At 49.9% G+C, this 26,788-nt stretch overlaps 26 non-coding genes across 26 annotated transcripts; 13 read left to right on the forward strand and 13 right to left on the reverse strand.

The window, feature by feature from the left end:
* Positions 1-934: 934 nt before the first annotated feature.
* Trnal-uaa (transfer RNA leucine (anticodon UAA)) lies at positions 935-1,018 on the reverse strand. Its single transcript has one exon. It is a non-coding gene; the product is annotated as a tRNA-Leu (tRNA).
* Positions 1,019-1,701: 683 nt separating this feature from the next.
* Positions 1,702-1,773, forward strand: Trnag-ccc (transfer RNA glycine (anticodon CCC)). Its single transcript has one exon. It is a non-coding gene; the product is annotated as a tRNA-Gly (tRNA).
* A 1,219-nt stretch (positions 1,774-2,992) lies between these two features.
* Positions 2,993-3,076, reverse strand: Trnal-uaa (transfer RNA leucine (anticodon UAA)). The gene has a single exon. It is a non-coding gene; the product is annotated as a tRNA-Leu (tRNA).
* Positions 3,077-3,759: 683 nt separating this feature from the next.
* Positions 3,760-3,831, forward strand: Trnag-ccc (transfer RNA glycine (anticodon CCC)). Its single transcript has one exon. It is a non-coding gene; the product is annotated as a tRNA-Gly (tRNA).
* Positions 3,832-5,050: 1,219 nt separating this feature from the next.
* Positions 5,051-5,134, reverse strand: Trnal-uaa (transfer RNA leucine (anticodon UAA)). The gene has a single exon. It is a non-coding gene; the product is annotated as a tRNA-Leu (tRNA).
* Positions 5,135-5,817: 683 nt separating this feature from the next.
* On the forward strand, positions 5,818-5,889 carry Trnag-ccc (transfer RNA glycine (anticodon CCC)). The gene has a single exon. It is a non-coding gene; the product is annotated as a tRNA-Gly (tRNA).
* Positions 5,890-7,108: 1,219 nt separating this feature from the next.
* Positions 7,109-7,192, reverse strand: Trnal-uaa (transfer RNA leucine (anticodon UAA)). The gene has a single exon. It is a non-coding gene; the product is annotated as a tRNA-Leu (tRNA).
* A 683-nt stretch (positions 7,193-7,875) lies between these two features.
* Trnag-ccc (transfer RNA glycine (anticodon CCC)) lies at positions 7,876-7,947 on the forward strand. The gene has a single exon. It is a non-coding gene; the product is annotated as a tRNA-Gly (tRNA).
* A 1,219-nt stretch (positions 7,948-9,166) lies between these two features.
* Positions 9,167-9,250, reverse strand: Trnal-uaa (transfer RNA leucine (anticodon UAA)). The gene has a single exon. It is a non-coding gene; the product is annotated as a tRNA-Leu (tRNA).
* Positions 9,251-9,933: 683 nt separating this feature from the next.
* On the forward strand, positions 9,934-10,005 carry Trnag-ccc (transfer RNA glycine (anticodon CCC)). The gene has a single exon. It is a non-coding gene; the product is annotated as a tRNA-Gly (tRNA).
* Positions 10,006-11,224: 1,219 nt separating this feature from the next.
* Positions 11,225-11,308, reverse strand: Trnal-uaa (transfer RNA leucine (anticodon UAA)). Its single transcript has one exon. It is a non-coding gene; the product is annotated as a tRNA-Leu (tRNA).
* Positions 11,309-11,991: 683 nt separating this feature from the next.
* Positions 11,992-12,063, forward strand: Trnag-ccc (transfer RNA glycine (anticodon CCC)). The gene has a single exon. It is a non-coding gene; the product is annotated as a tRNA-Gly (tRNA).
* A 1,219-nt stretch (positions 12,064-13,282) lies between these two features.
* Positions 13,283-13,366, reverse strand: Trnal-uaa (transfer RNA leucine (anticodon UAA)). Its single transcript has one exon. It is a non-coding gene; the product is annotated as a tRNA-Leu (tRNA).
* A 683-nt stretch (positions 13,367-14,049) lies between these two features.
* Trnag-ccc (transfer RNA glycine (anticodon CCC)) lies at positions 14,050-14,121 on the forward strand. The gene has a single exon. It is a non-coding gene; the product is annotated as a tRNA-Gly (tRNA).
* Positions 14,122-15,340: 1,219 nt separating this feature from the next.
* On the reverse strand, positions 15,341-15,424 carry Trnal-uaa (transfer RNA leucine (anticodon UAA)). The gene has a single exon. It is a non-coding gene; the product is annotated as a tRNA-Leu (tRNA).
* Positions 15,425-16,107: 683 nt separating this feature from the next.
* Positions 16,108-16,179, forward strand: Trnag-ccc (transfer RNA glycine (anticodon CCC)). The gene has a single exon. It is a non-coding gene; the product is annotated as a tRNA-Gly (tRNA).
* A 1,219-nt stretch (positions 16,180-17,398) lies between these two features.
* Trnal-uaa (transfer RNA leucine (anticodon UAA)) lies at positions 17,399-17,482 on the reverse strand. The gene has a single exon. It is a non-coding gene; the product is annotated as a tRNA-Leu (tRNA).
* Positions 17,483-18,165: 683 nt separating this feature from the next.
* Positions 18,166-18,237, forward strand: Trnag-ccc (transfer RNA glycine (anticodon CCC)). Its single transcript has one exon. It is a non-coding gene; the product is annotated as a tRNA-Gly (tRNA).
* A 1,219-nt stretch (positions 18,238-19,456) lies between these two features.
* Trnal-uaa (transfer RNA leucine (anticodon UAA)) lies at positions 19,457-19,540 on the reverse strand. Its single transcript has one exon. It is a non-coding gene; the product is annotated as a tRNA-Leu (tRNA).
* A 683-nt stretch (positions 19,541-20,223) lies between these two features.
* Trnag-ccc (transfer RNA glycine (anticodon CCC)) lies at positions 20,224-20,295 on the forward strand. Its single transcript has one exon. It is a non-coding gene; the product is annotated as a tRNA-Gly (tRNA).
* A 1,219-nt stretch (positions 20,296-21,514) lies between these two features.
* Positions 21,515-21,598, reverse strand: Trnal-uaa (transfer RNA leucine (anticodon UAA)). Its single transcript has one exon. It is a non-coding gene; the product is annotated as a tRNA-Leu (tRNA).
* Positions 21,599-22,281: 683 nt separating this feature from the next.
* Positions 22,282-22,353, forward strand: Trnag-ccc (transfer RNA glycine (anticodon CCC)). The gene has a single exon. It is a non-coding gene; the product is annotated as a tRNA-Gly (tRNA).
* Positions 22,354-23,572: 1,219 nt separating this feature from the next.
* Trnal-uaa (transfer RNA leucine (anticodon UAA)) lies at positions 23,573-23,656 on the reverse strand. The gene has a single exon. It is a non-coding gene; the product is annotated as a tRNA-Leu (tRNA).
* A 683-nt stretch (positions 23,657-24,339) lies between these two features.
* Trnag-ccc (transfer RNA glycine (anticodon CCC)) lies at positions 24,340-24,411 on the forward strand. Its single transcript has one exon. It is a non-coding gene; the product is annotated as a tRNA-Gly (tRNA).
* A 1,219-nt stretch (positions 24,412-25,630) lies between these two features.
* Trnal-uaa (transfer RNA leucine (anticodon UAA)) lies at positions 25,631-25,714 on the reverse strand. Its single transcript has one exon. It is a non-coding gene; the product is annotated as a tRNA-Leu (tRNA).
* Positions 25,715-26,397: 683 nt separating this feature from the next.
* Trnag-ccc (transfer RNA glycine (anticodon CCC)) lies at positions 26,398-26,469 on the forward strand. The gene has a single exon. It is a non-coding gene; the product is annotated as a tRNA-Gly (tRNA).
* The last annotated feature ends 319 nt before the right edge of the window (positions 26,470-26,788 follow it).

Consider the following 26,788-nt stretch of genomic DNA (forward strand, 5'->3'; position numbering starts at 1 on the left):
AACCTTTCATTGCTCGGCTGACGCGAAAGCTGACGCTTGGAAATGGGCATATACGTAGAGGGCAGGCGCGAGAAACGACTGGGAGAGACCAAAAAACGACAAACACACGACAGAACCTTTCATTTTATTGTGGCCACAGATTCGCCCCTTAGTGTACCGAGAGGCAAGAGTGGCGTCAGCGTGTGGGACCGCATCATTATCGCTAAGCAACCACGAAACCGAAGGAAAAATGCAAAATGAAAGTCGCCAACAGCACGTCGAGTTCCCAGCCGAGAACGCATCCAAATACTAACCACGGCCAACGATTCTTGACGCCGGTGAACAGACGAGAACCGCTGCACTACGCGCGGTATCGCCGTTGGCGACAGTATCGCGCGACGTGTAGACATCTTACTTCTTGTGAAGATCGCTTGTTATTTACCTGGCAGTGTCTCGCTGGAGGAAGCATTCTCTTTTAGGGGAGAAAAATAAAATGGCACTTGGTGCGGTCGAATACGTGGCATTTGTGTTCACAGCACGACGCTCTAACTTACTCAGCTTTCGAGCTACGCAATGTGGCACGTCTGCAGTCCAATACCCGATCCACCGTCTCATCCACCTTTATTACTGCCCTGACACTCATTTACACACATATCTGCTTTCGTTCACGTTTGCTCGCCTGATGCTTGGACCCCAAAAACCACAACACAAAGATATCGTAAATGCCGTGAGAATAATAAGACTCAGCAAACAAAAGGATGTTCGGCTACCAGGAATCGAATCCGGGCCTCGTGGCTGAAAGCCATGTCTCCTAACAGCTTTCCATTCTTTCTGACCGCCAGACAATCAGACTTGCAAGGCAAGCACCATAGTCACTGCCGTTTCTAGTAGTATCTGTGGAACCTGTTCTTCCCGCATGTACGAAATTGGTAGTTTTGGAATATTTAAAATGCATTGTCAAATGTGGGGTTCGAACCCACGCTGCCCTCAGGGAACCAGAGCTTAAATCTGGCGCCTTAGACCGCTCGGCCAATCTGACGTGTGGGCGCAAAGTGTCTACTACCGCCGTTTCTAGGCATATCTCCAGAGCCTGACGGCGAAGTTAGCGTGTTTTTTTCTTGTGTGAAGGAAATACGTTGGTTTTAGAGTATTTAAAACGAGTTGTCAGATGTGAGGTTGCACCCCACCCTCACTTTCGGGAACCACAGCTTAAATATGGTGCCTTACACCATTGTTTTCCGTCGCCATCTGTCGTAAGTGGAACGAGCAGAACTGTAGTTATCAACATTCACATTGGCGCAGAGAAAACAAAAAACGACAGAAAAGGCCGTTCCCTAGCAACGGCTACGCTGTGCATTTCGCCCTCAGGGGAAGCTAATGATATGCTCCAGGCGAGCATCAAACTAACCAACTTAATATTGTGATACTTAGGTGCTTTCTACTTCTGGATTGGCACACATATGCTGAATCGACTCTGGATCATCAGTAAGTACGTCACATTAGATATTTGTTTTATCGCCCTGCTGTAAATTAAATGGCAGTTTTTCAACGGCTGTCAGTTCTGCTTCTAGTTACGCTACATCGCCCTAGCAGCACCTACGCACTGCGTTCAGATGTGCTCACCCCCGCTCTGGCGTTGAGCGCCTACAGCGCCATCGCCTTCGGCCTCTGATGGCAGGAGGGTAGCCGATATATCAGGGCGTGGGTGGGACGCAGCACAACGCGGTGGTGGTGTAACGGTCAGCATGGTTGCTTCCCAAGCAGTTGATCCGGGTTCGATTCCCGGCCACCGCACAAAAGGTACTTTTTTCTTCTACGGGTATTCCACGTACCGAAACGCGATCTTCGAAACTGTGAAGTGTCGCGGTACGAATAGTTTTCCTTCGCCCCTCGTCTCAGTCCGTGCTGCCAGGGCGCTAGTCTGCGGTTTCGTTTCTCAGCGTCGTGTGTCTCCATGTGTCGACTTGTCTCGACTTTGCTCGGCTGACGCGAAAGCTGACGCTTGGAAATGGGCATATATGTAGAGGGCAGGCGCGAGAAACGACTGGGAGAGACCAAAAAACGACAAACACAAGACAGAACCTTTCATTGCTCGGCTGACGCGAAAGCTGACGCTTGGAAATGGGCATATACGTAGAGGGCAGGCGCGAGAAACGACTGGGAGAGACCAAAAAACGACAAACACACGACAGAACCTTTCATTTTATTGTGGCCACAGATTCGCCCCTTAGTGTACCGAGAGGCAAGAGTGGCGTCAGCGTGTGGGACCGCATCATTATCGCTAAGCAACCACGAAACCGAAGGAAAAATGCAAAATGAAAGTCGCCAACAGCACGTCGAGTTCCCAGCCGAGAACGCATCCAAATACTAACCACGGCCAACGATTCTTGACGCCGGTGAACAGACGAGAACCGCTGCACTACGCGCGGTATCGCCGTTGGCGACAGTATCGCGCGACGTGTAGACATCTTACTTCTTGTGAAGATCGCTTGTTATTTACCTGGCAGTGTCTCGCTGGAGGAAGCATTCTCTTTTAGGGGAGAAAAATAAAATGGCACTTGGTGCGGTCGAATACGTGGCATTTGTGTTCACAGCACGACGCTCTAACTTACTCAGCTTTCGAGCTACGCAATGTGGCACGTCTGCAGTCCAATACCCGATCCACCGTCTCATCCACCTTTATTACTGCCCTGACACTCATTTACACACATATCTGCTTTCGTTCACGTTTGCTCGCCTGATGCTTGGACCCCAAAAACCACAACACAAAGATATCGTAAATGCCGTGAGAATAATAAGACTCAGCAAACAAAAGGATGTTCGGCTACCAGGAATCGAATCCGGGCCTCGTGGCTGAAAGCCATGTCTCCTAACAGCTTTCCATTCTTTCTGACCGCCAGACAATCAGACTTGCAAGGCAAGCACCATAGTCACTGCCGTTTCTAGTAGTATCTGTGGAACCTGTTCTTCCCGCATGTACGAAATTGGTAGTTTTGGAATATTTAAAATGCATTGTCAAATGTGGGGTTCGAACCCACGCTGCCCTCAGGGAACCAGAGCTTAAATCTGGCGCCTTAGACCGCTCGGCCAATCTGACGTGTGGGTGCAAAGTGTCTACTACCGCCGTTTCTAGGCATATCTCCAGAGCCTGACGGCGAAGTTAGCGTGTTTTTTTCTTGTGTGAAGGAAATACGTTGGTTTTAGAGTATTTAAAACGAGTTGTCAGATGTGAGGTTGCACCCCACCCTCACTTTCGGGAACCACAGCTTAAATATGGTGCCTTACACCATTGTTTTCCGTCGCCATCTGTCGTAAGTGGAACGAGCAGAACTGTAGTTATCAACATTCACATTGGCGCAGAGAAAACAAAAAACGACAGAAAAGGCCGTTCCCTAGCAACGGCTACGCTGTGCATTTCGCCCTCAGGGGAAGCTAATGATATGCTCCAGGCGAGCATCAAACTAACCAACTTAATATTGTGATACTTAGGTGCTTTCTACTTCTGGATTGGCACACATATGCTGAATCGACTCTGGATCATCAGTAAGTACGTCACATTAGATATTTGTTTTATCGCCCTGCTGTAAATTAAATGGCAGTTTTTCAACGGCTGTCAGTTCTGCTTCTAGTTACGCTACATCGCCCTAGCAGCACCTACGCACTGCGTTCAGATGTGCTCACCCCCGCTCTGGCGTTGAGCGCCTACAGCGCCATCGCCTTCGGCCTCTGATGGCAGGAGGGTAGCCGATATATCAGGGCGTGGGTGGGACGCAGCACAACGCGGTGGTGGTGTAACGGTCAGCATGGTTGCTTCCCAAGCAGTTGATCCGGGTTCGATTCCCGGCCACCGCACAAAAGGTACTTTTTTCTTCTACGGGTATTCCACGTACCGAAACGCGATCTTCGAAACTGTGAAGTGTCGCGGTACGAATAGTTTTCCTTCGCCCCTCGTCTCAGTCCGTGCTGCCAGGGCGCTAGTCTGCGGTTTCGTTTCTCAGCGTCGTGTGTCTCCATGTGTCGACTTGTCTCGACTTTGCTCGGCTGACGCGAAAGCTGACGCTTGGAAATGGGCATATATGTAGAGGGCAGGCGCGAGAAACGACTGGGAGAGACCAAAAAACGACAAACACAAGACAGAACCTTTCATTGCTCGGCTGACGCGAAAGCTGACGCTTGGAAATGGGCATATACGTAGAGGGCAGGCGCGAGAAACGACTGGGAGAGACCAAAAAACGACAAACACACGACAGAACCTTTCATTTTATTGTGGCCACAGATTCGCCCCTTAGTGTACCGAGAGGCAAGAGTGGCGTCAGCGTGTGGGACCGCATCATTATCGCTAAGCAACCACGAAACCGAAGGAAAAATGCAAAATGAAAGTCGCCAACAGCACGTCGAGTTCCCAGCCGAGAACGCATCCAAATACTAACCACGGCCAACGATTCTTGACGCCGGTGAACAGACGAGAACCGCTGCACTACGCGCGGTATCGCCGTTGGCGACAGTATCGCGCGACGTGTAGACATCTTACTTCTTGTGAAGATCGCTTGTTATTTACCTGGCAGTGTCTCGCTGGAGGAAGCATTCTCTTTTAGGGGAGAAAAATAAAATGGCACTTGGTGCGGTCGAATACGTGGCATTTGTGTTCACAGCACGACGCTCTAACTTACTCAGCTTTCGAGCTACGCAATGTGGCACGTCTGCAGTCCAATACCCGATCCACCGTCTCATCCACCTTTATTACTGCCCTGACACTCATTTACACACATATCTGCTTTCGTTCACGTTTGCTCGCCTGATGCTTGGACCCCAAAAACCACAACACAAAGATATCGTAAATGCCGTGAGAATAATAAGACTCAGCAAACAAAAGGATGTTCGGCTACCAGGAATCGAATCCGGGCCTCGTGGCTGAAAGCCATGTCTCCTAACAGCTTTCCATTCTTTCTGACCGCCAGACAATCAGACTTGCAAGGCAAGCACCATAGTCACTGCCGTTTCTAGTAGTATCTGTGGAACCTGTTCTTCCCGCATGTACGAAATTGGTAGTTTTGGAATATTTAAAATGCATTGTCAAATGTGGGGTTCGAACCCACGCTGCCCTCAGGGAACCAGAGCTTAAATCTGGCGCCTTAGACCGCTCGGCCAATCTGACGTGTGGGCGCAAAGTGTCTACTACCGCCGTTTCTAGGCATATCTCCAGAGCCTGACGGCGAAGTTAGCGTGTTTTTTTCTTGTGTGAAGGAAATACGTTGGTTTTAGAGTATTTAAAACGAGTTGTCAGATGTGAGGTTGCACCCCACCCTCACTTTCGGGAACCACAGCTTAAATATGGTGCCTTACACCATTGTTTTCCGTCGCCATCTGTCGTAAGTGGAACGAGCAGAACTGTAGTTATCAACATTCACATTGGCGCAGAGAAAACAAAAAACGACAGAAAAGGCCGTTCCCTAGCAACGGCTACGCTGTGCATTTCGCCCTCAGGGGAAGCTAATGATATGCTCCAGGCGAGCATCAAACTAACCAACTTAATATTGTGATACTTAGGTGCTTTCTACTTCTGGATTGGCACACATATGCTGAATCGACTCTGGATCATCAGTAAGTACGTCACATTAGATATTTGTTTTATCGCCCTGCTGTAAATTAAATGGCAGTTTTTCAACGGCTGTCAGTTCTGCTTCTAGTTACGCTACATCGCCCTAGCAGCACCTACGCACTGCGTTCAGATGTGCTCACCCCCGCTCTGGCGTTGAGCGCCTACAGCGCCATCGCCTTCGGCCTCTGATGGCAGGAGGGTAGCCGATATATCAGGGCGTGGGTGGGACGCAGCACAACGCGGTGGTGGTGTAACGGTCAGCATGGTTGCTTCCCAAGCAGTTGATCCGGGTTCGATTCCCGGCCACCGCACAAAAGGTACTTTTTTCTTCTACGGGTATTCCACGTACCGAAACGCGATCTTCGAAACTGTGAAGTGTCGCGGTACGAATAGTTTTCCTTCGCCCCTCGTCTCAGTCCGTGCTGCCAGGGCGCTAGTCTGCGGTTTCGTTTCTCAGCGTCGTGTGTCTCCATGTGTCGACTTGTCTCGACTTTGCTCGGCTGACGCGAAAGCTGACGCTTGGAAATGGGCATATATGTAGAGGGCAGGCGCGAGAAACGACTGGGAGAGACCAAAAAACGACAAACACAAGACAGAACCTTTCATTGCTCGGCTGACGCGAAAGCTGACGCTTGGAAATGGGCATATACGTAGAGGGCAGGCGCGAGAAACGACTGGGAGAGACCAAAAAACGACAAACACACGACAGAACCTTTCATTTTATTGTGGCCACAGATTCGCCCCTTAGTGTACCGAGAGGCAAGAGTGGCGTCAGCGTGTGGGACCGCATCATTATCGCTAAGCAACCACGAAACCGAAGGAAAAATGCAAAATGAAAGTCGCCAACAGCACGTCGAGTTCCCAGCCGAGAACGCATCCAAATACTAACCACGGCCAACGATTCTTGACGCCGGTGAACAGACGAGAACCGCTGCACTACGCGCGGTATCGCCGTTGGCGACAGTATCGCGCGACGTGTAGACATCTTACTTCTTGTGAAGATCGCTTGTTATTTACCTGGCAGTGTCTCGCTGGAGGAAGCATTCTCTTTTAGGGGAGAAAAATAAAATGGCACTTGGTGCGGTCGAATACGTGGCATTTGTGTTCACAGCACGACGCTCTAACTTACTCAGCTTTCGAGCTACGCAATGTGGCACGTCTGCAGTCCAATACCCGATCCACCGTCTCATCCACCTTTATTACTGCCCTGACACTCATTTACACACATATCTGCTTTCGTTCACGTTTGCTCGCCTGATGCTTGGACCCCAAAAACCACAACACAAAGATATCGTAAATGCCGTGAGAATAATAAGACTCAGCAAACAAAAGGATGTTCGGCTACCAGGAATCGAATCCGGGCCTCGTGGCTGAAAGCCATGTCTCCTAACAGCTTTCCATTCTTTCTGACCGCCAGACAATCAGACTTGCAAGGCAAGCACCATAGTCACTGCCGTTTCTAGTAGTATCTGTGGAACCTGTTCTTCCCGCATGTACGAAATTGGTAGTTTTGGAATATTTAAAATGCATTGTCAAATGTGGGGTTCGAACCCACGCTGCCCTCAGGGAACCAGAGCTTAAATCTGGCGCCTTAGACCGCTCGGCCAATCTGACGTGTGGGTGCAAAGTGTCTACTACCGCCGTTTCTAGGCATATCTCCAGAGCCTGACGGCGAAGTTAGCGTGTTTTTTTCTTGTGTGAAGGAAATACGTTGGTTTTAGAGTATTTAAAACGAGTTGTCAGATGTGAGGTTGCACCCCACCCTCACTTTCGGGAACCACAGCTTAAATATGGTGCCTTACACCATTGTTTTCCGTCGCCATCTGTCGTAAGTGGAACGAGCAGAACTGTAGTTATCAACATTCACATTGGCGCAGAGAAAACAAAAAACGACAGAAAAGGCCGTTCCCTAGCAACGGCTACGCTGTGCATTTCGCCCTCAGGGGAAGCTAATGATATGCTCCAGGCGAGCATCAAACTAACCAACTTAATATTGTGATACTTAGGTGCTTTCTACTTCTGGATTGGCACACATATGCTGAATCGACTCTGGATCATCAGTAAGTACGTCACATTAGATATTTGTTTTATCGCCCTGCTGTAAATTAAATGGCAGTTTTTCAACGGCTGTCAGTTCTGCTTCTAGTTACGCTACATCGCCCTAGCAGCACCTACGCACTGCGTTCAGATGTGCTCACCCCCGCTCTGGCGTTGAGCGCCTACAGCGCCATCGCCTTCGGCCTCTGATGGCAGGAGGGTAGCCGATATATCAGGGCGTGGGTGGGACGCAGCACAACGCGGTGGTGGTGTAACGGTCAGCATGGTTGCTTCCCAAGCAGTTGATCCGGGTTCGATTCCCGGCCACCGCACAAAAGGTACTTTTTTCTTCTACGGGTATTCCACGTACCGAAACGCGATCTTCGAAACTGTGAAGTGTCGCGGTACGAATAGTTTTCCTTCGCCCCTCGTCTCAGTCCGTGCTGCCAGGGCGCTAGTCTGCGGTTTCGTTTCTCAGCGTCGTGTGTCTCCATGTGTCGACTTGTCTCGACTTTGCTCGGCTGACGCGAAAGCTGACGCTTGGAAATGGGCATATATGTAGAGGGCAGGCGCGAGAAACGACTGGGAGAGACCAAAAAACGACAAACACAAGACAGAACCTTTCATTGCTCGGCTGACGCGAAAGCTGACGCTTGGAAATGGGCATATACGTAGAGGGCAGGCGCGAGAAACGACTGGGAGAGACCAAAAAACGACAAACACACGACAGAACCTTTCATTTTATTGTGGCCACAGATTCGCCCCTTAGTGTACCGAGAGGCAAGAGTGGCGTCAGCGTGTGGGACCGCATCATTATCGCTAAGCAACCACGAAACCGAAGGAAAAATGCAAAATGAAAGTCGCCAACAGCACGTCGAGTTCCCAGCCGAGAACGCATCCAAATACTAACCACGGCCAACGATTCTTGACGCCGGTGAACAGACGAGAACCGCTGCACTACGCGCGGTATCGCCGTTGGCGACAGTATCGCGCGACGTGTAGACATCTTACTTCTTGTGAAGATCGCTTGTTATTTACCTGGCAGTGTCTCGCTGGAGGAAGCATTCTCTTTTAGGGGAGGAAAATAAAATGGCACTTGGTGCGGTCGAATACGTGGCATTTGTGTTCACAGCACGACGCTCTAACTTACTCAGCTTTCGAGCTACGCAATGTGGCACGTCTGCAGTCCAATACCCGATCCACCGTCTCATCCACCTTTATTACTGCCCTGACACTCATTTACACACATATCTGCTTTCGTTCACGTTTGCTCGCCTGATGCTTGGACCCCAAAAACCACAACACAAAGATATCGTAAATGCCGTGAGAATAATAAGACTCAGCAAACAAAAGGATGTTCGGCTACCAGGAATCGAATCCGGGCCTCGTGGCTGAAAGCCATGTCTCCTAACAGCTTTCCATTCTTTCTGACCGCCAGACAATCAGACTTGCAAGGCAAGCACCATAGTCACTGCCGTTTCTAGTAGTATCTGTGGAACCTGTTCTTCCCGCATGTACGAAATTGGTAGTTTTGGAATATTTAAAATGCATTGTCAAATGTGGGGTTCGAACCCACGCTGCCCTCAGGGAACCAGAGCTTAAGTCTGGCGCCTTAGACCGCTCGGCCAATCTGACGTGTGGGTGCAAAGTGTCTACTACCGCCGTTTCTAGGCATATCTCCAGAGCCTGACGGCGAAGTTAGCGTGTTTTTTTCTTGTGTGAAGGAAATACGTTGGTTTTAGAGTATTTAAAACGAGTTGTCAGATGTGAGGTTGCACCCCACCCTCACTTTCGGGAACCACAGCTTAAATATGGTGCCTTACACCATTGTTTTCCGTCGCCATCTGTCGTAAGTGGAACGAGCAGAACTGTAGTTATCAACATTCACATTGGCGCAGAGAAAACAAAAAACGACAGAAAAGGCCGTTCCCTAGCAACGGCTACGCTGTGCATTTCGCCCTCAGGGGAAGCTAATGATATGCTCCAGGCGAGCATCAAACTAACCAACTTAATATTGTGATACTTAGGTGCTTTCTACTTCTGGATTGGCACACATATGCTGAATCGACTCTGGATCATCAGTAAGTACGTCACATTAGATATTTGTTTTATCGCCCTGCTGTAAATTAAATGGCAGTTTTTCAACGGCTGTCAGTTCTGCTTCTAGTTACGCTACATCGCCCTAGCAGCACCTACGCACTGCGTTCAGATGTGCTCACCCCCGCTCTGGCGTTGAGCGCCTACAGCGCCATCGCCTTCGGCCTCTGATGGCAGGAGGGTAGCCGATATATCAGGGCGTGGGTGGGACGCAGCACAACGCGGTGGTGGTGTAACGGTCAGCATGGTTGCTTCCCAAGCAGTTGATCCGGGTTCGATTCCCGGCCACCGCACAAAAGGTACTTTTTTCTTCTACGGGTATTCCACGTACCGAAACGCGATCTTCGAAACTGTGAAGTGTCGCGGTACGAATAGTTTTCCTTCGCCCCTCGTCTCAGTCCGTGCTGCCAGGGCGCTAGTCTGCGGTTTCGTTTCTCAGCGTCGTGTGTCTCCATGTGTCGACTTGTCTCGACTTTGCTCGGCTGACGCGAAAGCTGACGCTTGGAAATGGGCATATATGTAGAGGGCAGGCGCGAGAAACGACTGGGAGAGACCAAAAAACGACAAACACAAGACAGAACCTTTCATTGCTCGGCTGACGCGAAAGCTGACGCTTGGAAATGGGCATATACGTAGAGGGCAGGCGCGAGAAACGACTGGGAGAGACCAAAAAACGACAAACACACGACAGAACCTTTCATTTTATTGTGGCCACAGATTCGCCCCTTAGTGTACCGAGAGGCAAGAGTGGCGTCAGCGTGTGGGACCGCATCATTATCGCTAAGCAACCACGAAACCGAAGGAAAAATGCAAAATGAAAGACGCCAACAGCACGTCGAGTTCCCAGCCGAGAACGCATCCAAATACTAACCACGGCCAACGATTCTTGACGCCGGTGAACAGACGAGAACCGCTGCACTACGCGCGGTATCGCCGTTGGCGACAGTATCGCGCGACGTGTAGACATCTTACTTCTTGTGAAGATCGCTTGTTATTTACCTGGCAGTGTCTCGCTGGAGGAAGCATTCTCTTTTAGGGGAGAAAAATAAAATGGCACTTGGTGCGGTCGAATACGTGGCATTTGTGTTCACAGCACGACGCTCTAACTTACTCAGCTTTCGAGCTACGCAATGTGGCACGTCTGCAGTCCAATACCCGATCCACCGTCTCATCCACCTTTATTACTGCCCTGACACTCATTTACACACATATCTGCTTTCGTTCACGTTTGCTCGCCTGATGCTTGGACCCCAAAAACCACAACACAAAGATATCGTAAATGCCGTGAGAATAATAAGACTCAGCAAACAAAAGGATGTTCGGCTACCAGGAATCGAATCCGGGCCTCGTGGCTGAAAGCCATGTCTCCTAACAGCTTTCCATTCTTTCTGACCGCCAGACAATCAGACTTGCAAGGCAAGCACCATAGTCACTGCCGTTTCTAGTAGTATCTGTGGAACCTGTTCTTCCCGCATGTACGAAATTGGTAGTTTTGGAATATTTAAAATGCATTGTCAAATGTGGGGTTCGAACCCACGCTGCCCTCAGGGAACCAGAGCTTAAATCTGGCGCCTTAGACCGCTCGGCCAATCTGACGTGTGGGTGCAAAGTGTCTACTACCGCCGTTTCTAGGCATATCTCCAGAGCCTGACGGCGAAGTTAGCGTGTTTTTTTCTTGTGTGAAGGAAATACGTTGGTTTTAGAGTATTTAAAACGAGTTGTCAGATGTGAGGTTGCACCCCACCCTCACTTTCGGGAACCACAGCTTAAATATGGTGCCTTACACCATTGTTTTCCGTCGCCATCTGTCGTAAGTGGAACGAGCAGAACTGTAGTTATCAACATTCACATTGGCGCAGAGAAAACAAAAAACGACAGAAAAGGCCGTTCCCTAGCAACGGCTACGCTGTGCATTTCGCCCTCAGGGGAAGCTAATGATATGCTCCAGGCGAGCATCAAACTAACCAACTTAATATTGTGATACTTAGGTGCTTTCTACTTCTGGATTGGCACACATATGCTGAATCGACTCTGGATCATCAGTAAGTACGTCACATTAGATATTTGTTTTATCGCCCTGCTGTAAATTAAATGGCAGTTTTTCAACGGCTGTCAGTTCTGCTTCTAGTTACGCTACATCGCCCTAGCAGCACCTACGCACTGCGTTCAGATGTGCTCACCCCCGCTCTGGCGTTGAGCGCCTACAGCGCCATCGCCTTCGGCCTCTGATGGCAGGAGGGTAGCCGATATATCAGGGCGTGGGTGGGACGCAGCACAACGCGGTGGTGGTGTAACGGTCAGCATGGTTGCTTCCCAAGCAGTTGATCCGGGTTCGATTCCCGGCCACCGCACAAAAGGTACTTTTTTCTTCTACGGGTATTCCACGTACCGAAACGCGATCTTCGAAACTGTGAAGTGTCGCGGTACGAATAGTTTTCCTTCGCCCCTCGTCTCAGTCCGTGCTGCCAGGGCGCTAGTCTGCGGTTTCGTTTCTCAGCGTCGTGTGTCTCCATGTGTCGACTTGTCTCGACTTTGCTCGGCTGACGCGAAAGCTGACGCTTGGAAATGGGCATATATGTAGAGGGCAGGCGCGAGAAACGACTGGGAGAGACCAAAAAACGACAAACACAAGACAGAACCTTTCATTGCTCGGCTGACGCGAAAGCTGACGCTTGGAAATGGGCATATACGTAGAGGGCAGGCGCGAGAAACGACTGGGAGAGACCAAAAAACGACAAACACACGACAGAACCTTTCATTTTATTGTGGCCACAGATTCGCCCCTTAGTGTACCGAGAGGCAAGAGTGGCGTCAGCGTGTGGGACCGCATCATTATCGCTAAGCAACCACGAAACCGAAGGAAAAATGCAAAATGAAAGACGCCAACAGCACGTCGAGTTCCCAGCCGAGAACGCATCCAAATACTAACCACGGCCAACGATTCTTGACGCCGGTGAACAGACGAGAACCGCTGCACTACGCGCGGTATCGCCGTTGGCGACAGTATCGCGCGACGTGTAGACATCTTACTTCTTGTGAAGATCGCTTGTTATTTACCTGGCAGTGTCTCGCTGGAGGAAGCATTCTCTTTTAGGGGAGAAAAATAAAATGGCACTTGGTGCGGTCGAATACGTGGCATTTGTGTTCACAGCACGACGCTCTAACTTACTCAGCTTTCGAGCTACGCAATGTGGCACGTCTGCAGTCCAATACCCGATCCACCGTCTCATCCACCTTTATTACTGCCCTGACACTCATTTACACACATATCTGCTTTCGTTCACGTTTGCTCGCCTGATGCTTGGACCCCAAAAACCACAACACAAAGATATCGTAAATGCCGTGAGAATAATAAGACTCAGCAAACAAAAGGATGTTCGGCTACCAGGAATCGAATCCGGGCCTCGTGGCTGAAAGCCATGTCTCCTAACAGCTTTCCATTCTTTCTGACCGCCAGACAATCAGACTTGCAAGGCAAGCACCATAGTCACTGCCGTTTCTAGTAGTATCTGTGGAACCTGTTCTTCCCGCATGTACGAAATTGGTAGTTTTGGAATATTTAAAATGCATTGTCAAATGTGGGGTTCGAACCCACGCTGCCCTCAGGGAACCAGAGCTTAAATCTGGCGCCTTAGACCGCTCGGCCAATCTGACGTGTGGGCGCAAAGTGTCTACTACCGCCGTTTCTAGGCATATCTCCAGAGCCTGACGGCGAAGTTAGCGTGTTTTTTTCTTGTGTGAAGGAAATACGTTGGTTTTAGAGTATTTAAAACGAGTTGTCAGATGTGAGGTTGCACCCCACCCTCACTTTCGGGAACCACAGCTTAAATATGGTGCCTTACACCATTGTTTTCCGTCGCCATCTGTCGTAAGTGGAACGAGCAGAACTGTAGTTATCAACATTCACATTGGCGCAGAGAAAACAAAAAACGACAGAAAAGGCCGTTCCCTAGCAACGGCTACGCTGTGCATTTCGCCCTCAGGGGAAGCTAATGATATGCTCCAGGCGAGCATCAAACTAACCAACTTAATATTGTGATACTTAGGTGCTTTCTACTTCTGGATTGGCACACATATGCTGAATCGACTCTGGATCATCAGTAAGTACGTCACATTAGATATTTGTTTTATCGCCCTGCTGTAAATTAAATGGCAGTTTTTCAACGGCTGTCAGTTCTGCTTCTAGTTACGCTACATCGCCCTAGCAGCACCTACGCACTGCGTTCAGATGTGCTCACCCCCGCTCTGGCGTTGAGCGCCTACAGCGCCATCGCCTTCGGCCTCTGATGGCAGGAGGGTAGCCGATATATCAGGGCGTGGGTGGGACGCAGCACAACGCGGTGGTGGTGTAACGGTCAGCATGGTTGCTTCCCAAGCAGTTGATCCGGGTTCGATTCCCGGCCACCGCACAAAAGGTACTTTTTTCTTCTACGGGTATTCCACGTACCGAAACGCGATCTTCGAAACTGTGAAGTGTCGCGGTACGAATAGTTTTCCTTCGCCCCTCGTCTCAGTCCGTGCTGCCAGGGCGCTAGTCTGCGGTTTCGTTTCTCAGCGTCGTGTGTCTCCATGTGTCGACTTGTCTCGACTTTGCTCGGCTGACGCGAAAGCTGACGCTTGGAAATGGGCATATATGTAGAGGGCAGGCGCGAGAAACGACTGGGAGAGACCAAAAAACGACAAACACAAGACAGAACCTTTCATTGCTCGGCTGACGCGAAAGCTGACGCTTGGAAATGGGCATATACGTAGAGGGCAGGCGCGAGAAACGACTGGGAGAGACCAAAAAACGACAAACACACGACAGAACCTTTCATTTTATTGTGGCCACAGATTCGCCCCTTAGTGTACCGAGAGGCAAGAGTGGCGTCAGCGTGTGGGACCGCATCATTATCGCTAAGCAACCACGAAACCGAAGGAAAAATGCAAAATGAAAGACGCCAACAGCACGTCGAGTTCCCAGCCGAGAACGCATCCAAATACTAACCACGGCCAACGATTCTTGACGCCGGTGAACAGACGAGAACCGCTGCACTACGCGCGGTATCGCCGTTGGCGACAGTATCGCGCGACGTGTAGACATCTTACTTCTTGTGAAGATCGCTTGTTATTTACCTGGCAGTGTCTCGCTGGAGGAAGCATTCTCTTTTAGGGGAGAAAAATAAAATGGCACTTGGTGCGGTCGAATACGTGGCATTTGTGTTCACAGCACGACGCTCTAACTTACTCAGCTTTCGAGCTACGCAATGTGGCACGTCTGCAGTCCAATACCCGATCCACCGTCTCATCCACCTTTATTACTGCCCTGACACTCATTTACACACATATCTGCTTTCGTTCACGTTTGCTCGCCTGATGCTTGGACCCCAAAAACCACAACACAAAGATATCGTAAATGCCGTGAGAATAATAAGACTCAGCAAACAAAAGGATGTTCGGCTACCAGGAATCGAATCCGGGCCTCGTGGCTGAAAGCCATGTCTCCTAACAGCTTTCCATTCTTTCTGACCGCCAGACAATCAGACTTGCAAGGCAAGCACCATAGTCACTGCCGTTTCTAGTAGTATCTGTGGAACCTGTTCTTCCCGCATGTACGAAATTGGTAGTTTTGGAATATTTAAAATGCATTGTCAAATGTGGGGTTCGAACCCACGCTGCCCTCAGGGAACCAGAGCTTAAATCTGGCGCCTTAGACCGCTCGGCCAATCTGACGTGTGGGCGCAAAGTGTCTACTACCGCCGTTTCTAGGCATATCTCCAGAGCCTGACGGCGAAGTTAGCGTGTTTTTTTCTTGTGTGAAGGAAATACGTTGGTTTTAGAGTATTTAAAACGAGTTGTCAGATGTGAGGTTGCACCCCACCCTCACTTTCGGGAACCACAGCTTAAATATGGTGCCTTACACCATTGTTTTCCGTCGCCATCTGTCGTAAGTGGAACGAGCAGAACTGTAGTTATCAACATTCACATTGGCGCAGAGAAAACAAAAAACGACAGAAAAGGCCGTTCCCTAGCAACGGCTACGCTGTGCATTTCGCCCTCAGGGGAAGCTAATGATATGCTCCAGGCGAGCATCAAACTAACCAACTTAATATTGTGATACTTAGGTGCTTTCTACTTCTGGATTGGCACACATATGCTGAATCGACTCTGGATCATCAGTAAGTACGTCACATTAGATATTTGTTTTATCGCCCTGCTGTAAATTAAATGGCAGTTTTTCAACGGCTGTCAGTTCTGCTTCTAGTTACGCTACATCGCCCTAGCAGCACCTACGCACTGCGTTCAGATGTGCTCACCCCCGCTCTGGCGTTGAGCGCCTACAGCGCCATCGCCTTCGGCCTCTGATGGCAGGAGGGTAGCCGATATATCAGGGCGTGGGTGGGACGCAGCACAACGCGGTGGTGGTGTAACGGTCAGCATGGTTGCTTCCCAAGCAGTTGATCCGGGTTCGATTCCCGGCCACCGCACAAAAGGTACTTTTTTCTTCTACGGGTATTCCACGTACCGAAACGCGATCTTCGAAACTGTGAAGTGTCGCGGTACGAATAGTTTTCCTTCGCCCCTCGTCTCAGTCCGTGCTGCCAGGGCGCTAGTCTGCGGTTTCGTTTCTCAGCGTCGTGTGTCTCCATGTGTCGACTTGTCTCGACTTTGCTCGGCTGACGCGAAAGCTGACGCTTGGAAATGGGCATATATGTAGAGGGCAGGCGCGAGAAACGACTGGGAGAGACCAAAAAACGACAAACACAAGACAGAACCTTTCATTGCTCGGCTGACGCGAAAGCTGACGCTTGGAAATGGGCATATACGTAGAGGGCAGGCGCGAGAAACGACTGGGAGAGACCAAAAAACGACAAACACAAGACAGAACCTTTCATTTTATTGTGGCCACAGATTCGCCCCTTAGTGTACCGAGAGGCAAGAGTGGCGTCAGCGTGTGGGACCGCATCATTATCGCTAAGCAACCACGAAACCGAAGGAAAAATGCAAAATGAAAGACGCCAACAGCACGTCGAGTTCCCAGCCGAGAACGCATCCAAATACTAACCACGGCCAACGATTCTTCACGCCGGTGAACAGACGAGAACCGCTGCACTACGCGCGGTATCGCCGTTGGCGACAGTATCGCGCGACGTGTAGACATCTTACTTCTTGTGAAGATCGCTTGTTATTTACCTGGCAGTGTCTCGCTGGAGGAAGCATTCTCTTTTAGGGGAGAAAAATAAAATGGCACTTGGTGCGGTCGAATACGTGGCATTTGTGTTCACAGCACGACGCTCTAACTTACTCAGCTTTCGAGCTACGCAATGTGGCACGTCTGCAGTCCAATACCCGATCCACCGTCTCATCCACCTTTATTACTGCCCTGACACTCATTTACACACATATCTGCTTTCGTTCACGTTTGCTCGCCTGATGCTTGGACCCCAAAAACCACAACACAAAGATATCGTAAATGCCGTGAGAATAATAAGACTCAGCAAACAAAAGGATGTTCGGCTACCAGGAATCGAATCCGGGCCTCGTGGCTGAAAGCCATGTCTCCTAACAGCTTTCCATTCTTTCTGACCGCCAGACAATCAGACTTGCAAGGCAAGCACCATAGTCACTGCCGTTTCTAGTAGTATCTGTGGAACCTGTTCTTCCCGCATGTACGAAATTGGTAGTTTTGGAATATTTAAAATGCATTGTCAAATGTGGGGTTCGAACCCACGCTGCCCTCAGGGAACCAGAGCTTAAATCTGGCGCCTTAGACCGCTCGGCCAATCTGACGTGTGGGCGCAAAGTGTCTACTACCGCCGTTTCTAGGCATATCTCCAGAGCCTGACGGCGAAGTTAGCGTGTTTTTTTCTTGTGTGAAGGAAATACGTTGGTTTTAGAGTATTTAAAACGAGTTGTCAGATGTGAGGTTGCACCCCACCCTCACTTTCGGGAACCACAGCTTAAATATGGTGCCTTACACCATTGTTTTCCGTCGCCATCTGTCGTAAGTGGAACGAGCAGAACTGTAGTTATCAACATTCACATTGGCGCAGAGAAAACAAAAAACGACAGAAAAGGCCGTTCCCTAGCAACGGCTACGCTGTGCATTTCGCCCTCAGGGGAAGCTAATGATATGCTCCAGGCGAGCATCAAACTAACCAACTTAATATTGTGATACTTAGGTGCTTTCTACTTCTGGATTGGCACACATATGCTGAATCGACTCTGGATCATCAGTAAGTACGTCACATTAGATATTTGTTTTATCGCCCTGCTGTAAATTAAATGGCAGTTTTTCAACGGCTGTCAGTTCTGCTTCTAGTTACGCTACATCGCCCTAGCAGCACCTACGCACTGCGTTCAGATGTGCTCACCCCCGCTCTGGCGTTGAGCGCCTACAGCGCCATCGCCTTCGGCCTCTGATGGCAGGAGGGTAGCCGATATATCAGGGCGTGGGTGGGACGCAGCACAACGCGGTGGTGGTGTAACGGTCAGCATGGTTGCTTCCCAAGCAGTTGATCCGGGTTCGATTCCCGGCCACCGCACAGAAGGTACTTTTTTCTTCTACGGGTATTCCACGTACCGAAACGCGATCTTCGAAACTGTGAAGTGTCGCGGTACGAATAGTTTTCCTTCGCCCCTCGTCTCAGTCCGTGCTGCCAAGGCGCTAGTCTGCGGTTTCGTTTCTCAGCGTCGTGTGTCTCCATGTGTCGACTTGTCTCGACTTTGCTCGGCTGACGCGAAAGCTGACGCTTGGAAATGGGCATATATGTAGAGGGCAGGCGCGAGAAACGACTGGGAGAGACCAAAAAACGACAAACACAAGACAGAACCTTTCATTGCTCGGCTGACGCGAAAGCTGACGCTTGGAAATGGGCATATACGTAGAGGGCAGGCGCGAGAAACGACTGGGAGAGACCAAAAAACGACAAACACACGACAGAACCTTTCATTTTATTGTGGCCACAGATTCGCCCCTTAGTGTACCGAGAGGCAAGAGTGGCGTCAGCGTGTGGGACCGCATCATTATCGCTAAGCAACCACGAAACCGAAGGAAAAATGCAAAATGAAAGACGCCAACAGCACGTCGAGTTCCCAGCCGAGAACGCATCCAAATACTAACCACGGCCAACGATTCTTGACGCCGGTGAACAGACGAGAACCGCTGCACTACGCGCGGTATCGCCGTTGGCGACAGTATCGCGCGACGTGTAGACATCTTACTTCTTGTGAAGATCGCTTGTTATTTACCTGGCAGTGTCTCGCTGGAGGAAGCATTCTCTTTTAGGGGAGAAAAATAAAATGGCACTTGGTGCGGTCGAATACGTGGCATTTGTGTTCACAGCACGACGCTCTAACTTACTCAGCTTTCGAGCTACGCAATGTGGCACGTCTGCAGTCCAATACCCGATCCACCGTCTCATCCACCTTTATTACTGCCCTGACACTCATTTACACACATATCTGCTTTCGTTCACGTTTGCTCGCCTGATGCTTGGACCCCAAAAACCACAACACAAAGATATCGTAAATGCCGTGAGAATAATAAGACTCAGCAAACAAAAGGATGTTCGGCTACCAGGAATCGAATCCGGGCCTCGTGGCTGAAAGCCATGTCTCCTAACAGCTTTCCATTCTTTCTGACCGCCAGACAATCAGACTTGCAAGGCAAGCACCATAGTCACTGCCGTTTCTAGTAGTATCTGTGGAACCTGTTCTTCCCGCATGTACGAAATTGGTAGTTTTGGAATATTTAAAATGCATTGTCAAATGTGGGGTTCGAACCCACGCTGCCCTCAGGGAACCAGAGCTTAAATCTGGCGCCTTAGACCGCTCGGCCAATCTGACGTGTGGGTGCAAAGTGTCTACTACCGCCGTTTCTAGGCATATCTCCAGAGCCTGACGGCGAAGTTAGCGTGTTTTTTTCTTGTGTGAAGGAAATACGTTGGTTTTAGAGTATTTAAAACGAGTTGTCAGATGTGAGGTTGCACCCCACCCTCACTTTCGGGAACCACAGCTTAAATATGGTGCCTTACACCATTGTTTTCCGTCGCCATCTGTCGTAAGTGGAACGAGCAGAACTGTAGTTATCAACATTCACATTGGCGCAGAGAAAACAAAAAACGACAGAAAAGGCCGTTCCCTAGCAACGGCTACGCTGTGCATTTCGCCCTCAGGGGAAGCTAATGATATGCTCCAGGCGAGCATCAAACTAACCAACTTAATATTGTGATACTTAGGTGCTTTCTACTTCTGGATTGGCACACATATGCTGAATCGACTCTGGATCATCAGTAAGTACGTCACATTAGATATTTGTTTTATCGCCCTGCTGTAAATTAAATGGCAGTTTTTCAACGGCTGTCAGTTCTGCTTCTAGTTACGCTACATCGCCCTAGCAGCACCTACGCACTGCGTTCAGATGTGCTCACCCCCGCTCTGGCGTTGAGCGCCTACAGCGCCATCGCCTTCGGCCTCTGATGGCAGGAGGGTAGCCGATATATCAGGGCGTGGGTGGGACGCAGCACAACGCGGTGGTGGTGTAACGGTCAGCATGGTTGCTTCCCAAGCAGTTGATCCGGGTTCGATTCCCGGCCACCGCACAAAAGGTACTTTTTTCTTCTACGGGTATTCCACGTACCGAAACGCGATCTTCGAAACTGTGAAGTGTTGCGGTACGAATAGTTTTCCTTCGCCCCTCGTCTCAGTCCGTGCTGCCAGGGCGCTAGTCTGCGGTTTCGTTTCTCAGCGTCGTGTGTCTCCATGTGTCGACTTGTCTCGACTTTGCTCGGCTGACGCGAAAGCTGACGCTTGGAAATGGGCATATATGTAGAGGGCAGGCGCGAGAAACGACTGGGAGAGACCAAAAAACGACAAACACAAGACAGAACCTTTCATTGCTCGGCTGACGCGAAAGCTGACGCTTGGAAATGGGCATATACGTAGAGGGCAGGCGCGAGAAACGACTGGGAGAGACCAAAAAACGACAAACACACGACAGAACCTTTCATTTTATTGTGGCCACAGATTCGCCCCTTAGTGTACCGAGAGGCAAGAGTGGCGTCAGCGTGTGGGACCGCATCATTATCGCTAAGCAACCACGAAACCGAAGGAAAAATGCAAAATGAAAGACGCCAACAGCACGTCGAGTTCCCAGCCGAGAACGCATCCAAATACTAACCACGGCCAACGATTCTTGACGCCGGTGAACAGACGAGAACCGCTGCACTACGCGCGGTATCGCCGTTGGCGACAGTATCGCGCGACGTGTAGACATCTTACTTCTTGTGAAGATCGCTTGTTATTTACCTGGCAGTGTCTCGCTGGAGGAAGCATTCTCTTTTAGGGGAGAAAAATAAAATGGCACTTGGTGCGGTCGAATACGTGGCATTTGTGTTCACAGCACGACGCTCTAACTTACTCAGCTTTCGAGCTACGCAATGTGGCACGTCTGCAGTCCAATACCCGATCCACCGTCTCATCCACCTTTATTACTGCCCTGACACTCATTTACACACATATCTGCTTTCGTTCACGTTTGCTCGCCTGATGCTTGGACCCCAAAAACCACAACACAAAGATATCGTAAATGCCGTGAGAATAATAAGACTCAGCAAACAAAAGGATGTTCGGCTACCAGGAATCGAATCCGGGCCTCGTGGCTGAAAGCCATGTCTCCTAACAGCTTTCCATTCTTTCTGACCGCCAGACAATCAGACTTGCAAGGCAAGCACCATAGTCACTGCCGTTTCTAGTAGTATCTGTGGAACCTGTTCTTCCCGCATGTACGAAATTGGTAGTTTTGGAATATTTAAAATGCATTGTCAAATGTGGGGTTCGAACCCACGCTGCCCTCAGGGAACCAGAGCTTAAATCTGGCGCCTTAGACCGCTCGGCCAATCTGACGTGTGGGCGCAAAGTGTCTACTACCGCCGTTTCTAGGCATATCTCCAGAGCCTGACGGCGAAGTTAGCGTGTTTTTTTCTTGTGTGAAGGAAATACGTTGGTTTTAGAGTATTTAAAACGAGTTGTCAGATGTGAGGTTGCACCCCACCCTCACTTTCGGGAACCACAGCTTAAATATGGTGCCTTACACCATTGTTTTCCGTCGCCATCTGTCGTAAGTGGAACGAGCAGAACTGTAGTTATCAACATTCACATTGGCGCAGAGAAAACAAAAAACGACAGAAAAGGCCGTTCCCTAGCAACGGCTACGCTGTGCATTTCGCCCTCAGGGGAAGCTAATGATATGCTCCAGGCGAGCATCAAACTAACCAACTTAATATTGTGATACTTAGGTGCTTTCTACTTCTGGATTGGCACACATATGCTGAATCGACTCTGGATCATCAGTAAGTACGTCACATTAGATATTTGTTTTATCGCCCTGCTGTAAATTAAATGGCAGTTTTTCAACGGCTGTCAGTTCTGCTTCTAGTTACGCTACATCGCCCTAGCAGCACCTACGCACTGCGTTCAGATGTGCTCACCCCCGCTCTGGCGTTGAGCGCCTACAGCGCCATCGCCTTCGGCCTCTGATGGCAGGAGGGTAGCCGATATATCAGGGCGTGGGTGGGACGCAGCACAACGCGGTGGTGGTGTAACGGTCAGCATGGTTGCTTCCCAAGCAGTTGATCCGGGTTCGATTCCCGGCCACCGCACAAAAGGTACTTTTTTCTTCTACGGGTATTCCACGTACCGAAACGCGATCTTCGAAACTGTGAAGTGTCGCGGTACGAATAGTTTTCCTTCGCCCCTCGTCTCAGTCCGTGCTGCCAAGGCGCTAGTCTGCGGTTTCGTTTCTCAGCGTCGTGTGTCTCCATGTGTCGACTTGTCTCGACTTTGCTCGGCTGACGCGAAAGCTGACGCTTGGAAATGGGCATATATGTAGAGGGCAGGCGCGAGAAACGACTGGGAGAGACCAAAAAACGACAAACACAAGACAGAACCTTTCATTGCTCGGCTGACGCGAAAGCTGACGCTTGGAAATGGGCATATACGTAGAGGGCAGGCGCGAGAAACGACTGGGAGAGACCAAAAAACGACAAACACACGACAGAACCTTTCATTTTATTGTGGCCACAGATTCGCCCCTTAGTGTACCGAGAGGCAAGAGTGGCGTCAGCGTGTGGGACCGCATCATTATCGCTAAGCAACCACGAAACCGAAGGAAAAATGCAAAATGAAAGACGCCAACAGCACGTCGAGTTCCCAGCCGAGAACGCATCCAAATACTAACCACGGCCAACGATTCTTGACGCCGGTGAACAGACGAGAACCGCTGCACTACGCGCGGTATCGCCGTTGGCGACAGTATCGCGCGACGTGTAGACATCTTACTTCTTGTGAAGATCGCTTGTTATTTACCTGGCAGTGTCTCGCTGGAGGAAGCATTCTCTTTTAGGGGAGAAAAATAAAATGGCACTTGGTGCGGTCGAATACGTGGCATTTGTGTTCACAGCACGACGCTCTAACTTACTCAGCTTTCGAGCTACGCAATGTGGCACGTCTGCAGTCCAATACCCGATCCACCGTCTCATCCACCTTTATTACTGCCCTGACACTCATTTACACACATATCTGCTTTCGTTCACGTTTGCTCGCCTGATGCTTGGACCCCAAAAACCACAACACAAAGATATCGTAAATGCCGTGAGAATAATAAGACTCAGCAAACAAAAGGATGTTCGGCTACCAGGAATCGAATCCGGGCCTCGTGGCTGAAAGCCATGTCTCCTAACAGCTTTCCATTCTTTCTGACCGCCAGACAATCAGACTTGCAAGGCAAGCACCATAGTCACTGCCGTTTCTAGTAGTATCTGTGGAACCTGTTCTTCCCGCATGTACGAAATTGGTAGTTTTGGAATATTTAAAATGCATTGTCAAATGTGGGGTTCGAACCCACGCTGCCCTCAGGGAACCAGAGCTTAAATCTGGCGCCTTAGACCGCTCGGCCAATCTGACGTGTGGGCGCAAAGTGTCTACTACCGCCGTTTCTAGGCATATCTCCAGAGCCTGACGGCGAAGTTAGCGTGTTTTTTTCTTGTGTGAAGGAAATACGTTGGTTTTAGAGTATTTAAAACGAGTTGTCAGATGTGAGGTTGCACCCCACCCTCACTTTCGGGAACCACAGCTTAAATATGGTGCCTTACACCATTGTTTTCCGTCGCCATCTGTCGTAAGTGGAACGAGCAGAACTGTAGTTATCAACATTCACATTGGCGCAGAGAAAACAAAAAACGACAGAAAAGGCCGTTCCCTAGCAACGGCTACGCTGTGCATTTCGCCCTCAGGGGAAGCTAATGATATGCTCCAGGCGAGCATCAAACTAACCAACTTAATATTGTGATACTTAGGTGCTTTCTACTTCTGGATTGGCACACATATGCTGAATCGACTCTGGATCATCAGTAAGTACGTCACATTAGATATTTGTTTTATCGCCCTGCTGTAAATTAAATGGCAGTTTTTCAACGGCTGTCAGTTCTGCTTCTAGTTACGCTACATCGCCCTAGCAGCACCTACGCACTGCGTTCAGATGTGCTCACCCCCGCTCTGGCGTTGAGCGCCTACAGCGCCATCGCCTTCGGCCTCTGATGGCAGGAGGGTAGCCGATATATCAGGGCGTGGGTGGGACGCAGCACAACGCGGTGGTGGTGTAACGGTCAGCATGGTTGCTTCCCAAGCAGTTGATCCGGGTTCGATTCCCGGCCACCGCACAAAAGGTACTTTTTTCTTCTACGGGTATTCCACGTACCGAAACGCGATCTTCGAAACTGTGAAGTGTCGCGGTACGAATAGTTTTCCTTCGCCCCTCGTCTCAGTCCGTGCTGCCAGGGCGCTAGTCTGCGGTTTCGTTTCTCAGCGTCGTGTGTCTTCATGTGTCGACTTGTCTCGACTTTGCTCGGCTGACGCGAAAGCTGACGCTTGGAAATGGGCATATATGTAGAGGGCAGGCGCGAGAAACGACTGGGAGAGACCAAAAAACGACAAACACAAGACAGAACCTTTCATTGCTCGGCTGACGCGAAAGCTGACGCTTGGAAATGGGCATATACGTAGAGGGCAGGCGCGAGAAACGACTGGGAGAGACCAAAAAACGACAAACACACGACAGAACCTTTCATTTTATTGTGGCCACAGATTCGCCCCTTAGTGTACCGAGAGGCAAGAGTGGCGTCAGCGTGTGGGACCGCATCATTATCGCTAAGCAACCACGAAACCGAAGGAAAAATGCAAAATGAAAGACGCCAACAGCACGTCGAGTTCCCAGCCGAGAACGCATCCAAATACTAACCACGGCCAACGATTCTTGACGCCGGTGAACAGACGAGAACCGCTGCACTACGCGCGGTATCGCCGTTGGCGACAGTATCGCGCGACGTGTAGACATCTTACTTCTTGTGAAGATCGCTTGTTATTTACCTGGCAGTGTCTCGCTGGAGGAAGCATTCTCTTTTAGGGGAGAAAAATAAAATGGCACTTGGTGCGGTCGAATACGTGGCATTTGTGTTCACAGCACGACGCTCTAACTTACTCAGCTTTCGAGCTACGCAATGTGGCACGTCTGCAGTCCAATACCCGATCCACCGTCTCATCCACCTTTATTACTGCCCTGACACTCATTTACACACATATCTGCTTTCGTTCACGTTTGCTCGCCTGATGCTTGGACCCCAAAAACCACAACACAAAGATATCGTAAATGCCGTGAGAATAATAAGACTCAGCAAACAAAAGGATGTTCGGCTACCAGGAATCGAATCCGGGCCTCGTGGCTGAAAGCCATGTCTCCTAACAGCTTTCCATTCTTTCTGACCGCCAGACAATCAGACTTGCAAGGCAAGCACCATAGTCACTGCCGTTTCTAGTAGTATCTGTGGAACCTGTTCTTCCCGCATGTACGAAATTGGTAGTTTTGGAATATTTAAAATGCATTGTCAAATGTGGGGTTCGAACCCACGCTGCCCTCAGGGAACCAGAGCTTAAATCTGGCGCCTTAGACCGCTCGGCCAATCTGACGTGTGGGCGCAAAGTGTCTACTACCGCCGTTTCTAGGCATATCTCCAGAGCCTGACGGCGAAGTTAGCGTGTTTTTTTCTTGTGTGAAGGAAATACGTTGGTTTTAGAGTATTTAAAACGAGTTGTCAGATGTGAGGTTGCACCCCACCCTCACTTTCGGGAACCACAGCTTAAATATGGTGCCTTACACCATTGTTTTCCGTCGCCATCTGTCGTAAGTGGAACGAGCAGAACTGTAGTTATCAACATTCACATTGGCGCAGAGAAAACAAAAAACGACAGAAAAGGCCGTTCCCTAGCAACGGCTACGCTGTGCATTTCGCCCTCAGGGGAAGCTAATGATATGCTCCAGGCGAGCATCAAACTAACCAACTTAATATTGTGATACTTAGGTGCTTTCTACTTCTGGATTGGCACACATATGCTGAATCGACTCTGGATCATCAGTAAGTACGTCACATTAGATATTTGTTTTATCGCCCTGCTGTAAATTAAATGGCAGTTTTTCAACGGCTGTCAGTTCTGCTTCTAGTTACGCTACATCGCCCTAGCAGCACCTACGCACTGCGTTCAGATGTGCTCACCCCCGCTCTGGCGTTGAGCGCCTACAGCGCCATCGCCTTCGGCCTCTGATGGCAGGAGGGTAGCCGATATATCAGGGCGTGGGTGGGACGCAGCACAACGCGGTGGTGGTGTAACGGTCAGCATGGTTGCTTCCCAAGCAGTTGATCCGGGTTCGATTCCCGGCCACCGCACAAAAGGTACTTTTTTCTTCTACGGGTATTCCACGTACCGAAACGCGATCTTCGAAACTGTGAAGTGTCGCGGTACGAATAGTTTTCCTTCGCCCCTCGTCTCAGTCCGTGCTGCCAGGGCGCTAGTCTGCGGTTTCGTTTCTCAGCGTCGTGTGTCTCCATGTGTCGACTTGTCTCGACTTTGCTCGGCTGACGCGAAAGCTGACGCTTGGAAATGGGCATATATGTAGAGGGCAGGCGCGAGAAACGACTGGGAGAGACCAAAAAACGACAAACACAAGACAGAACCTTTCATTGCTCGGCTGACGCGAAAGCTGAC

Source organism: Schistocerca cancellata, chromosome 2 (assembly GCF_023864275.1).
Source record: "Schistocerca cancellata isolate TAMUIC-IGC-003103 chromosome 2, iqSchCanc2.1, whole genome shotgun sequence".
NCBI classification, from domain to species: Eukaryota; Metazoa; Arthropoda; class Insecta; order Orthoptera; family Acrididae; genus Schistocerca; species Schistocerca cancellata.